At 44.6% G+C, this 10487-nt stretch overlaps 1 pseudogene; it reads right to left on the minus strand.

Moving 5' to 3' along the window:
• Positions 1-10143: 10143 nt before the first annotated feature.
• Positions 10144-10285, minus strand: LOC122929902 (annotated as a pseudogene).
• Between the last annotated feature and the right edge of the window lie 202 nt (positions 10286-10487).

Here is a 10487-nt window from a genome sequence, read left to right on the forward strand (position 1 = left end):
CTCTGCCTGTCATTTTCAAAATGACCCCGTGACAAAGTCTGTATAGAAGAGCAGTATTTGTGGAAGCAGGAATATCGCAGGCCTCAATCAATATTTTGTGGAAGACGGTATATCAATCCCCTCTATCAGTATTTTGTGGAAACAGGTATATAGAACCCAATTATGAGTATTTACTGGAAGCCGGTAAATCAAACCCCTTAATCAATATTTGTAGGAAGCTGGTGTATTGCAGGCTTCAATCAATATTTGGTGGAAGCCAGTATATCAATACCCTCTATTAATATTTTGTGGAAACAGGTATATAGATCCCAATAATTAGTATTTGCTGGAAGCTGGTATATCAAACCACCATCAATATTTGGTGAAAGATGGTGTATCGCAGGCCTCAAACTATATTTGGTAGAAGCCGGTGTATCACACCCCTCAAACAATATTTTGTGGAAGCCGGTATATCACACCCCTCAATCAGTATTTTGTGAAAGCAGTTATATCACACCCCTTGATCAGTTTTTTGGGGGGCAACAGGTATATCACACCAGTTGCAATTAGTTATTTGAATAGCGTTTGTCCCTCTATCTAGCTGCGGTTGTTTTAGCAGAACCGCACACAACTGCTGCACAGTACAAAGGCACTATAATATACGTCCTATGTTAGAAGGTACATTATAGGTATTTCACACCTCTCAATTAGATTTTTTTTTGGGGGGGGGCAACAGGTATATCACTCCAGTTGCAATTAGTTATTCCAATAGCGTTTGTCCCTCTATCTAGCTGCAGTATCGCAGCAGAAACACACACAACTGCTGCAGAATAAAAATGCACTATAATATACTTTCTATGTTAGAAAGTATATTATAAGTATATCACACCCCTCTGTATGTCACACCTATTGATAGTACACCTATACTAGTCCTTAAAATGACTTTTGTGGCCCTATTAGCTAGCGTTTAGCATCACTAACAGCCTGTCCCTGCTCCACACAGCAACCTCTCCCTACACTGGCAAAACACAGAATGTAAAATGGCTGCCAGATCTGGTTTATTTATAGGGTAGGGTGTGTGTCCATGTGCTGAAACATCTCAATTGGCTGTCCTGTCCCACCTGATGGATGTGTCATGGGTCAAAGTTCGGCTCTATGCAAAAAAAAAGGCACGTGCGAATATCGCCATATGTTCGCATTTTTGCGAATCGCGAACAAGCAAAAACAACTGCTGGGTGAATCACAAGGCCATCTCTAAATTCCAACACTGCTGTAAGGTGAGGGACTACAGCTCAGATACTTATCACTCAAGACTATAACTAGGCTAGTCTAAAGTCTAGGCTGCACTTTAAATCTGCTGCTATTGAATGTACCTGAAGTTATACTTTGAACTTAGGAAAAATAGACTTTTATTCATTCACTTCTGGCTTCATTCTTCAGACCACACTTCATCAGGGCCACTACCACTCCCATCTGTTGCACCGGCTCCCCAGGTTCTCGCTGCACTTGGTGCGCATGGTGAGAGATATATAAACAGAGCTAGAGCAAATTGGTGATTGGACCGCGCATTTGAAGGAACAGATGGCAAAGTTCGCTTCCTCCTACAATTATTTTATATATGCTAATGAGGCCTTAGAAGCAGAGGCAGCATGATAAGCACTCAAGCTACATGATATGGAAGACCGCAGTAGGCGAAATAATGTGCAGCTAAGAGGTGTTCCTGAAACCCTGAATATGATGCCTTGCCCATCACTGACATTTATCTCTTTACTTAACAGGAGAGAGTCACTTCTTATGAATTCTGTCTTAAGTAATACTTCCAACTTAAAGGGATTGTCTCACTTCAGCAAGTGGCATTTATTATGTAGAGACAGTTAATACAAGGCGCTTACTAATGTGTTGTGATTGTTCATATTGCCTCCTTTGCTGGCTGGATTCATTTTCCATACACTGTTCATTTCCATAGTTACAACCACCCTACAATTTTTCAGCGGTTGTCGTGCTTGCACACTGAAGGAAAAAGTGCTGACCTCTCTGGTAGTAAGGATCATGCATAGGATGGTGCTCTTTCCTATAATGTGCAAGCACCATCACCAATGCTGGTTTGCAGGGTGGTTGTAACCATGAAAATGAGCAGTGTATAATGTGATGGAGAAATGAATCAAGCAGCAAAGGAGGCAATATGGACAATCACAATACATTAGTAAGTGCCTTGTATTAACTTTCTCTTCATAATTATTGCTACAGTATTGGCTGAAGTGAGAAAACCCCTTTAATGACTCCACAGATCACCCTATGCCTTAGGTGCGCCCATATATAAGGGCAATCTTTGTTAAATCTGAAAAGGGAGCTGGAGGAGCAACTAAATAATTTACTAAATTACATAAAAAAGCTAGAATCACAATATAGGACAATCCCATCTTTAACTAATAGTGATCAATTACGTATTCCACCTTAGATCTCTCCCACTTTATCAATATGAAGGAGCTTTGAGGGTATCATAAAGCTCATTTGTATCACTAAGGAGATAAAGCAGGGGTATTGTTAGCTAGGAGAGTAAACAAATGGATAGTAGCTTCTAGGATAGAAACCCTCAAACTCTCAGATTGCTCTTCATTAACTCACCCCCGAAAAATTGCTGATACTTTGCAGATTATTATAGATCTTTGTACAACTTCAAAGAAAGCCTTTCAATCCCTCCGCCAACACCCCATCTTATTGCAGAATTCTTGATTTCAGTATCCCTGTCTAGTATGTCTGCAGATCAGTTATCTGAACTTAACTCTACAAATGTTGTTAAATCTGCCAAACTACAAAAAAAAAAAAACCTTCCTAAAGTGGGCAAATTTACTGCTAACTAGATACAAAAATCTAGTGTCCCAACTAAATACTATTCTTCTCTCATTACTTTCTCCAGATAAAGTGGGATTTTTATCAGGTCAAAAGTGAAGGGATGGTATTCGACAAATGATCAATCTGTTGCAGCTTGTGGAGCTCTCCAGGACCCCTACAGTGTTTTTTTCTTTTGATACTGAAAAATAATTTTACAGTGTTCACTGGGGGGTCCTGGGGGCAGTTCTGCAAAAGTTTGGCTCCCAGAAAGTTATCCTGAATGCCATTTAAGTCTCTATATTACCCCCATGGCTTCTGTCCTGACCTCAGGGTTTGTGTCTAAGCTATTTTATATCTCTAATGGCATGTGGCAGAGATGCCCACTGTCAACCCCCAACTTTGAGCTCACCATGGAGCCTTTAGCTGAAAAACTTAGGACATCTGAAGAAGTATGAGCATTGACAGTGGGGGACAAGCCACATATCAACAGTTTATATGCTGGCTATGTATGTTATTTTGTCAATCACATCCCCAGAATCCTCTCTCAAAACTGTTATGTCTATTCTTAATACATTTTCACATGTCTTAAAATAAAATTAAAGGGTTTTTCTTGGAATTAAGAAAATAAAAATACATAAATATTGCTTTTTAATAAATATATTCCCAAATACCTTTCATTATTTATAATGGCTCATGTTGTCTGGGGAGCAATCATCAGGGGAAACAAAATGGCCTCCATCCCATTAGTTTACACAAAACCTGTCCTAATCAAAAGGAGGACAAGTTAATTCACAACACTGAGCTAAAGAGCTGCCTCATCCTCCTCTCTGCCATACTGGTCAGGGATTATGATCCTGAATATAGTGGATAAGAACTTTAGGGGAATTTCTGGGGAATTTAGTACAGATAGGATGGACAGGGCAGACTGTGGCTATGGTAATAGAGACTGCATACAAATGCTGCTGATCATTAGTCACACCCCACAATCATCTCCTGTCTCCTCATCATCTCCATTCCCGCAGAGATTCACCTGTATTCAGGATCATAATCCCTGACAAGCAGAGCAGAGAGGAGGATGAGGCAGATGTTTACCTCAGTGTTGTGAAGTAAATTATTTTCCTGTATGATTAGGACAGGTTTTGTGTGTACTAATAGAATGGCGGACATTTTATTTCTCCTAATAATTGCTCCCTAGACAAAATGAGCCTTTATAACTAATGAATAGTATTTGAAAATCTATTTATAATAAAGTAATATTTAAATATTTTCATTTTCTTAATTCCCGGAGAACCCCGTTAATATCTTCAAATTTAATTTACTTCCTGTTCATGTACCAATTGATCTTAAAACTAGATTAAAATATAACTAAGATTTGTCTTGGATTTCAGACCATATATTATATTTAGATATTTTACTAACACTCCCTATTCCCAACATCAATCAGAGTAAATTTTAAAACATTGATATTGGATGTTAAAAAGACTATACTGCCTATGCTGACTTCACTTTTTCCTAGATTGTTAAAATCAACTTATTTTGCCCCAAATTTTATATAAGCTCCACTGTATCCCACTTAATATACTTCTCCGATTTCTACGCCAATTAAAATCTGACCTACCGTACTTACATTCACATGGGGGAATGTGCAGCCAAGTATTTCTAGTAGTGCTCTCGAACCTTTGATTCGCAATTGAGGCTTAGGAGTTTGGAATCTGATTCAATATCATTATACTTGTTTTGTAGATCAGTTTAGGGACAGTTAGTGCACTGGGCATGTCATTACTCACATTCACTGCCGTGCAGGACCTGCTGGCGTTATTGTTTTTAAAGTGTTTTTAATTGGTTATACACACTGTTTTGTACCAAGGGCTTATGTGTTTTATACTGTTTATTGCACACCCGTGGAAAAATTGCAGCTATGCTGGTGCATCAGGACTCCATATACGGCTTTTATGTGAGGGAGGATATATCTGTTTAATTCCCTGTTTGTATTATAATTGCGCCTGTCTTTCCCCAGAATATATTGGCACTATATGATAGTTTTCTATAGTCTGAAATTCGGGCTGTTATTAGTTAACATAGGGATAGTGCATGGGAGACATATATATAAGTATTGGTGATCGTGGGTGATATGGAAGGCGCTTACACTTACTGTCATCCTTACAATGATACAGTAAACTAGGGGCAATGATCTGCTGTGGCACATTAGATAATACATATGAAACTGACAGCTGTTTATATTGTTTAGAGACACTTTCCCCTATTAGCAGGATCGAGCAGGTGGGCAGGGACTTGGCAGTCATGTGGTCATCACATGATTGTCATGGAGGACACGCCCACTCCCCAGGTCCTGAACGGCAGTGAATGTGAGAAGTGACATGTGCAGTGCACTTTTGCAGATGCTATGTTGGAGTCCTGATGTCCCTTAGTGCATGGTTACTTCCGGGTGTCACTAGATAAGGTGAGCACAGGCGTAAGTAATTGGTTCATAGCTGAAAGCAACTTCATCCAATGAGTATTTGCTCTGGATTGGTCATGTTATTAAATGTGTGGGCGATGTTTGTATTGTATTGGCTCTCCCAGTATGTGGGGGGAGCTGCATGCACTTTAAAATGGTGGATAGTGTCACTCTGTATTAGGCTTGACAAAGGCTATGTAGTATCCGAAACGTTGCTGTTTATTTTTATGGCACAATTTCTGTGAAGTCTGTCCAATAAAGAATTTGCTGGAGATGCTGCCGTTGCCTGTTTGTTTGTAATATACACCCCAGTAGTCACTTCTTACTGTACAGAGATCTGTAAAGGACTCTCAGGAGGAAAGTCCTGCTAAAAAAATCTGCCTTGTCAGAGTTAATCCAGTCGGCCACTGAGATAAGGAGATCAAGGTATATGCAATCTTAGGCCTCTTTCACACTTGCGTTGTCCGGATCCGGCGTGTACTCCACTTGCCGGAATTACACGCCGGATCCGGAAAAACGCAAGTGTACTGAAAGCATTTGAAGACGGATCCGTCTTCAAAATGCTTTCAGTGTTACTATGGCACCCAGGACGCTATTAAAGTCCTGGTTGCCATAGTAGTAGTGGGGAGCGGGGGAGCAGCATACTTACCATCCGTGCGGCTCCCGGGGCGCTCCAGAATGACGTCAGAGCGCCCCATGCGCATGGATGACGTGTCCATGCGATCACGTGATCCATGCGCTTGGGGCGCCCTGACGTCACTCTGGAGCGCCCCGGGAGCCGCATGGACGGTAAGTATGCTGCTCCCCGCTCCCTACTGCACTTTACCATGGCTGTCAGGACTTAAGCGTCCCGGCAGCCATGGTAACCATTAGGGCTGCGCATCTTCACTCGTCTCACGATTCGATGCGATTACGATTATCAAGTCCACGATTCGATTCGATTCGATTCGGCGATGCATCACGATGCATCAAGATTATTACCCAAGTCCCCTTGTTTTTCAATTTTACATCAAAAAATTAATTCAATCAGTCAGAAATTGCACAAAAATATTTATTTGTATCTATTGTCAGGCGGATCCGTCTGACAAATGCATTGAAATACCGGATCTGTCTCTCCGGTGTCATCTGGAAAAACGGATCCGGTGTTTATTTTTTTCACAGATTTAAAGGTCTGCGCAGATCGGAAGAACGGATCCGTCAATGCAGCAATTTTAATGCCGGATCTGGCACTAATACATTTCAATATAAGTTTAAAGCTGGATCCGGCAAGTGTTCAGGATTTTTGGCCGGAGAGAAAACTGCAGCATGCTGCGGTATTCTCTCCGGTCAAAAAACGTAAGAGGGACTGAACTGATGCCTCCTGAACGGATTGCTCTCCATTCAGAATGCATTAGGATAAAACTGTTCAGTTCTTTTCCGGTATTGAGCTCCTAGGACGGAACTCAGCACCGGAAAAGAAAAACGCAAGTGTGAAAGAACCTGAGAGACCATCAGTATTAGGCTAGTTTCACACTAGCGTTCGTCGGTCCGTTCGTGAGCTCCGTTTGAAGGGGCTCACGAGCGGACCCGAACGCCTCCGTCCAGCCCTGATGCAGTCTGAATGGAGCGGATCCGCTCAGACTGCATCAGTCTGGCGGCGTTCAGCCTCCGCTCCGCTCGCCTCCGCACGGACAGGCGGACAGCTGAACGCTGCTTGCAGCGTTCGGGTGTCCGCCTGGCCGTGCGGAGGCGAGCGGATCCGTCCAGACTTACAATGTAAGTCAATGGGAACGGATCCGCTTGAAGATGTCACCATATGGCTCAATCTTCAAGCGGATCCGTCCCCCATTGACTTTACATTGAAAGTCTGGACGGATCCGCTCAGGCATCTTGCGCACTTAGAAAATTTTCTAAGTTATTAATGCAGACGGAACCGTACTGAACGGAGCCTCCGTCTGCATTAATATGATCGGATCCGTTCAGAACGGATCCGATCAAGCGCTAGTGTGAAAGTAGCCTTAGTCCTGGAGGTTTCAGGTTGATAGATCCTGTGTATCCACAATCACCATCCTCTCAGTAGGGACTGATACACGTGTGAAGGGGCTCTGATGGTGCAGGATCAGTAACTGTCAGTAAATCTGACACCCCAGCAGTTTCAGATCCCTGCCCTTAGCTGAGAGTTGTCAGTGTGGATCACCTCCTGCTGGGAGCAATCTCCTGAATAGTGTGAGATAAATGTAGACATTCCCAGACTGGCCACTAGGGGCCGCTGTTTGACCGCCTTTCATAGACCCGGAACCTAAAGTTCCGTCCACTGTAGACGGAGGGGAAGAATAAGAAGATACACAACCGGAAAAATAAAGAAGAAACATGGCGCGGGCGGCAAAGGTATGAGAAGCGGCAATATGAGCTGTGTAGGTGGCAGGCGGTAGGTGTATATGCTGTGTAGGTGGCAGGCGCTTTGGAGGTAGATAACTCACCTCGCCGCCAGCCACCGCACGTCCGCACTGCCGCCTGCTTCTGAGTGTCTGACTGGGAGCCGGAGATGCGCGGAAACCACGCCTCCGGCTCCTCCTCACTCAGTCAGACCCGGCTCACTCAATGTTGTGGCCACCCCCTCTGACACGTCAGCGGGAGGCGGGAAAGAAGGCGCCCAAAAACTTTTTTCCGACTCGGCTGCACGGCGGACGCGTCGCTAACGTCATTAACATGCATCGATTATTTAAAGCAACCGCATCGATGCAGAATCGCCGGGGGTCGAATCGCGATGCATCGCTGCATCGATTATATTCGACAGCCCTAGTAACCATTGAGAAAAAGCTAAACGTCGCATCCGGCAATGCGCCGAAACGACGTTTAGCTTAAGGCCGGATCCGGATCAATGCCTTTCAATGGGCATTCATTCCGGATCCGGCCTTGCGGCAAGTGTTCCGGATTTTTGGCCGGAGCAAAAAGCGCAGCATGCTGCGCTATTTGCTGCGGCCAAAAAACGTTCCGTTCCGGAACGGAAGACATCCTGATGCATCCTGAAGGACAGACTGTCCATTCAGAATGCATTAGGAAACTCCTGATCAGTATTCTTCCGGCATAGAGCCCCGACGACAGAACTCTATGCCGGAAGACAATAACGCAGGTGTGAAAGAGCCCTTAGATGATCAAAGCAACTGGTCTTTAGCTAAATCTACTTTCTTCGACACCTTCAACATTGTAGGGCTCCTTGGAAGAGACATACTAGCAGTTCATAAGGCTAGAGGACGGATTAATGGTCCCCACAACGCTCCATACGCCCAGAGACTAGACCTAGAATGGGTCATCAAAGGAGATGTCTATCTATGAGGAGCACACAAGCCGACCTCAGTCAACAGTATGCACACCAACACACTTGAAAATGGATATCCTTACCTATTCCAGCCATGTCAGAGCAGTTTCCTGGTAAAATAATTACCACACAAAGCTCCTGTGCCTTGTCCTTTTACAGATCCCACCTGTGAATACAAAGCCTGCGATGGGGAGCAAGATCAATTAGGGTGCACAGTCTTCCACAGGACAAGAGAAGACAACAGGGTCGCAATGTCCATAGCAGACAGGCTGTTCTTGGATATCATGGATCAAGGAATAGTAAAAGACAAGTCAAAAAGCTGGGTTGCACCTTTACCGTTTAGACCCCAGAGACAACGCTTACCTAACAACAAAGAACTTGTCTACTGTAGATTTGTCTCCCTCAAGCACAACATTCAGAGGACACCAGAGACAAAAGAACATTTCTTTACCTTCATGGAAAGAATATTCCAGAATAACCATACAGAACTGGCACCCATGCTCCAAGACTCCAAGGAGTGTTGGAACTTACCCATATTTGGCGTGTATCATCCTAAAAAACCAGGGCAGATACGAGTAGTATTCGACTCGAGTGCCAGGTGCGAAGGCGTCTTGCTATACAATGTCTTACTCTCTGGTCCAGACCTCAACAACAGACTTCTTGAGGTACTGCTCCGTTCCGTAGAGATTCCATAGCATTTATGGCCAAGATACAACAGATGTTCCACTGCTTCCTCATCAAGGAAGAACTACTTGAGGTTCTTCTGTTACTACAACAACGACCCCAATGAAGACATTATAGAGTAACAAATGAGTAACCGTTATTCTGGAGGACATAACAGAAACCGGACGGATCCTTATGCAGGCCATAGATTTCTATTATTTTTTTATTATTAATTTTTTTTTATTGTTTTAAGGATATATATCAAATACATAAAAGATATATTACAACAATTATGTAGACAAAGCGATTGGTCATTATAAAGACAATCATAGATCAAATATAGTAACATAATTGATTACAGAAGTGCTAGCTTTGATAAAGGAGCATAGAGTGAGATTCATAATAATAAATCTGACATATTGTAGTAGTTAAACACATAATAAAAGGAAACAAAATAGATCAGAAGGGCATGAATAATGCAATGTATACCATACAGCCACAAATGCGATTCGGCGCTGGGCTCTTCCCTCTTCACTCGCCGTTACTGAGGGAATCCTGGTTAGTTTCTTTTCCTCCGCTTAGTAATATGCTTAAATTCAGCGGGTCGCCACGTCTGATCTGAGGTCTGAGTCGGAAAAAAGGAGGCATCGAGGAGGGTGGTGCGAGCGCGCCGCCGGCGGCCCGGCCCCCCGCGACAGGCAGCCCTGTGTCGCCACAGACAGCCTGGGGGGAGCTCCGGATGCTACCGGGGCACGGCTCGCGAGGTCTGGCCTTAGGGGGACGAAGGGGTGGGCGTGGGGCGCGCGGAGCAGAGGGGGAACCGCTTTCCCCGCTCTCCCTCCCCAACCCCGAAAACCCGCCCCTGCGACCGACCCCAGCCGCGCCGCTGCCGCCGGGGCGATCGACGGAGAAGCGACCCTCAGACAGGCGGAACCCGGGGCCGCAAGGTGCGTTCGAAGTGTCGATGATCAATGTGTCCTGCAATTCACACTAATTCTCGCAGCTAGCTGCGTTCTTCATCGACGCGCGAGCCGAGTGATCCACCGCTAAGAGTCGCTCACAACTTTTTTTTGTTTTCGCGCCGAGGGAGGACGAGGCCTCCCAGCGGCGAGTAGGGACGTCGGCAGGTGAGACACTTCCCCTCGCCGTCACGCGGGCGGCCTCTCGTTTCCGAGAGGGCCCTCCGGCGGCCGCTCGGGTACGCGTTTGTATTTTTTCCGTCCTGCTCGGTGAGCCGGGGCCCTGGTGTCCGGGCGC

Source organism: Bufo gargarizans, chromosome 2, assembly GCF_014858855.1.
Source record: "Bufo gargarizans isolate SCDJY-AF-19 chromosome 2, ASM1485885v1, whole genome shotgun sequence".
Classification (NCBI taxonomy): Eukaryota; Metazoa; Chordata; class Amphibia; order Anura; family Bufonidae; genus Bufo; species Bufo gargarizans.